This window comes from Lactuca serriola, chromosome 5, assembly GCF_051521515.1.
Source record: "Lactuca serriola cultivar US96UC23 chromosome 5, Lser_US96UC23_V15, whole genome shotgun sequence".
Lineage (NCBI taxonomy): Eukaryota > Viridiplantae > Streptophyta > Magnoliopsida > Asterales > Asteraceae > Lactuca > Lactuca serriola.
In genome coordinates, this window is record NC_136412.1 from 55,288,384 (window position 1) to 55,292,569 (window position 4,186).

At 38.1% G+C, this 4,186-nt stretch overlaps 1 non-coding gene across 1 annotated transcript; it reads right to left on the bottom strand.

Moving 5' to 3' along the window:
* Positions 1–3,829: 3,829 nt before the first annotated feature.
* LOC145056279 (5S ribosomal RNA) lies at positions 3,830–3,948 on the bottom strand. The gene has a single exon (XR_013685785.1). It is a non-coding gene; the product is annotated as a 5S ribosomal RNA (ribosomal RNA).
* Positions 3,949–4,186: the final 238 nt, after the last annotated feature.

The window sequence follows — 4,186 nt, forward strand, 5'->3', positions numbered from 1 at the left end:
CCAAGACTTGTATGTTTTGAAAGTAGTCTTCTACCAAGACTTAAATGTTTAGAAAGTAGTATTCTACCAAGACTCAAATGTATGGAAAGTAGTCTTCTACCAAGACTCAAATGTATACTATAACAAATATAGTTTTCCCCTCTATAACTACTATTAACAAAATAAAGTCTACCTCGTCGTTTATGTGAATGTATCACAAAATAAAAGTAATAGGAAAAATATAGCCATGTAAGTTATATCCTTTTGTATTAGGATCAACTCGACATCGCGACTGCCGAAATGTATAACCTTGAACATCCGTAGATTGTTTATTTTCCTCTGTAGTTGGCAGCATGTTTAAGGAATGGTTAGTCCCGTAAAGGTACTCCTAATATAAGTATTAACCGTAGGCATCCGTAGATGTTCATTTACCTCTATAGCTAACAGTAGGTTAAAGGAATGGTTAGTCCCGTAAAGGTACCCCTAATATAAGTATCAACCGTAGGCATCCGTAGATGTTCATTACCTCTGTTACTAACAGGTGGGTTCCGGAATGGTTAGTCCCGTCTAGTCATCGTATTGAACGAGGATAGGCAGAACTAATTTACACGTATGGTATATACTAGTAACCTATCATATAGAATCTAGGTACAAGTATCCATGTAAGTGTATACAAGTAAATGTATTTATGTAAATGTGTTCAAGTAAATGTATTTATGTAAATGTATTCATGTAAGCGTATCTATGTAAACGTATTCATTTAACATGTAATGTATAGTGTAGACACATGAATGAACTGACTCTGGTGAAATTCCTTGTAATAGGAATAATGTTTGGTATCTCCTACCTATCCCTATAATAGTTTACTGGAAGGTAATTGATGTCCAAGAAGTTTTATACACCCTTGCTACCAAGAGTGTGGGAACTGCATGAAGGATGAAAGCTATCATATCAATACATATATAAGAATCCAAGTGTATATATATAGTTTTGATCAAGAAGATGAAAATGGTTTTGTAAGACATTTAATAGTTTTGAACAATAATTAACAATGACATGATGTCATTTTAATAAACATTTCAAAAGTAATACATTTGATAACAAAGTATTTTTAAGAAAGAAAACCATTTCATGCATCACATTTTGAAGTATGTGAAATTTGCTAGATGAAAACACAGTTATAAATCACATATGATTGATTGACTAACATGCTGTTTTCTACTTGTATTCCCCCCCCCCCCCCCCATTAAAGCATTTAAAATCATTTAAAACACTGATTAAGGGGTATGAACTCACCTATAGATGGTGGTTTGGATGAACTGAATGATGTAGGATAGCTAGGTGACAAGTGAAGACTTGTTCACAGCCAATGATCCTAGTTAACATATAATCACACATATATGTATCCAATTAGACTTTAAACCACTAATTGACAAAGTTAAGACATCCTAAGGCATGTAAAACACCTTATATAAGTGCTACAAGTCATAAGGATTGCACCTAAGTGCTAAAGGACCTTGCTATTGTGTTTGGGGTTCAAGGGTAAACTCCTTTGGAGTTTACGGTTTTCATGACCTTGACCTAATGAGTTTATGGTCGTAAACTCAAGAGTTTACGGTCGTAAACTCCTCACTTTTTGACCATAAGTTGTTTTGAGGTTTTGCAAGTCCTTTGAAACATTTCCACTTGATGGTTAGGCCTTTCGAAGAGATTAGGGCATCATTACACTCCTTTGAGGAGTTTACGGCCCCAAGGCCATTTCCTTTTGGGTTTACTACCTTAAACCCATATGGAAAGTGGTATTTTCATGATTTCAAGTCCTAAGCACTTCAAGGTCATAGCCTAGGTTAGATTTTAGGCATAAGGAAGAAATAAGGACCACTTATTATCACTTTGGGGTGTTTACGGTTTTGGGACCTTCCCAAACCGTAAACACATATAAAATGAGGGATTCATGTGTTTTTCAAATGATAAACACCTCAAGGAAGGATCTAGACAAGTCCCTAAGGCATTGTGAAGGACAAAGGCACCCTAAGGCACCTTACTTGGTGTTTACGGTTTTGGGAGCTTTCCAAAACCATGAACACCTTGTTCTTGGTGTTCTTTGGTCATTTCCTTGATGTAAAGATGTATAAAAAGCTTAATAAGACTCTAGGATAGAGGTACTTACTATATGGAAGCTTGAAATGAGCTAAAAGTCCAAGAACACTAGTGTGTGTTCTTGGTGTTTTTGGAAATCTAATCAAAACATGAAATTTGATGGATTAAAAGATGTATAATCACTAGTTGTTATGATCTAACAACAAATCAAGCCAAGAAGTACTTACGTTTTCGGGAAATCGGGTGAAAGACGGAATGGTAGTTGAGAGTGTTTGGAGTTTACTCATTAGGTTGAAAGTTAGAAATGAAGTATTTTGGGGAGTAAACTCATGCTTAAGGCATGAGTTTACGGTTTTTGGAGGGATTTACGGCCCAACCATAAAAGTTTGGCCGTGAATCTCTTAACTACGCGGTACTTGCAGTTTTGAAATTTCAAGACTCGAGATGGCATTTCCTTTCACCCGTTCGTTTAAAGATTAATTTTTAAAATAATCAAACGAACTTTAAATTTTCTAAAAATAAATAAAAGTGAACTTGACTTATAATTTGAAATGATTGACTTTAGGGTTTTACCGAATGATGATTTCGGGTTGTTACATCATCCCCTCCTTAGATGGAATTTTGTCCAGAAATTAGATCTTAAGCAAACAAGTAGTTACAAATAACTAAGCAAAAAGATGAGGGTATTTCAGTTTCATCTGATCCTCTCGTTCCCAAATGAATTCAGGTCCTCGTTTGGCATTCTAGCGAACCTTCACTATCGGGATACGACGCTGCTTTGTTTGCTTGACCTCTCGGTCCATGATATCTACTTGTTCTTCCATGAAGTTGAGGCTCTCGTTGATCTCGATCTCGTCGAGTGGGATAACAAGAGTCTCGTCGGACAGACACTTTTTCAAGTTTAGTGACGTGGAAGGTAGAATGTATGTTACTGAGTTCGCGCGGTAGATTGAGTTTGTGAGTTACAGGTCCAATTCTGGCAAGAATCTTGGAGGTCCTAACTATTCTGGATTTTGCTTACCACGCTTTCCGAAGCGTATCAAGCCTTCCCATAGTGAGATTTCTAAATGGATTTGGCCTCCCACTTGAAACTTCAAGGTTTTCTTCCTCTTGCTTGTCTTCCCAGTCAAGGGCCACTCCCTTCTGAGTAAAAGTCACAAGAGGTTTCGTAATCCATGGGGAGTTCTGAATGAACTCTCGACAGTAGGTCAGCGAGACCTAGAATTTGGCGAATTACTGTCGGTATCCTTGGTGTTGACAAATTCTCAGCAGTTTTGATTTTTGGCAGGGTCCTCAAGAATTCCCACATTACTGGTAATGTGTCTTAAGAATTCGACCCTTCAAATCTAAAACTTGCATTTAATGAACTTCGCGTAAAGCTTCTCCGATCGACATGTTTCCATGGTTTGTTGTAAATGCTCTTTATGAGTTCCTTCTTACTACGAGAGTAGATAAGTAAGTCATTTATAAAGACAATGACGAACTGATCCTAGTAAGAATGGCGTACCCTATTCATTAAGTTCATGAATATTACGGGTGTATTGATCCTATCCGAGGGGTATCATTACGGACTCGTAGAGTCTGTATCGAGTTTGGAAGATTGCCCTCTGGACACCCTTCACTAACACTCGTAACTGGTGATATTCGGGCCTCAGACCTATTTCTGAAAAGTAAATAGTTCCTTGCGGTGGGTCAACCAATTCATCTATGTGTGGCAGAAGGTAATGATTTCTAATGGAAGTCCCGTCGAGGTATGCACCACGAGGACTTCCCAGGGTATCACCTCTCCTAGTACTACTCTCGCCCAAGCACGCTTAACTTCGAAGTTCTAATGGGATCCGGTGCATTAGTGCTGGTATGATCGCACCCACTGAAGTCTATCTTCTTGAAGAATAAGACTAGAGCTCTCAAAGGTGAGGAGCTTGGTCTTATCATTCTTTTGTTGAGTAGTCGTTAAGTTGTTCGAACAGTTCTTATATCTCCGTTGGTTTGAGACCGTAGGGCGATCGGTTTACAGGAGTCGTATTGGGTCCTATGTTTGTTCACATGACGATGCGTTCACTCGTAGTCTTGGGCAGTTCTCTGTCTGTATGAGCGGTACTTCAGG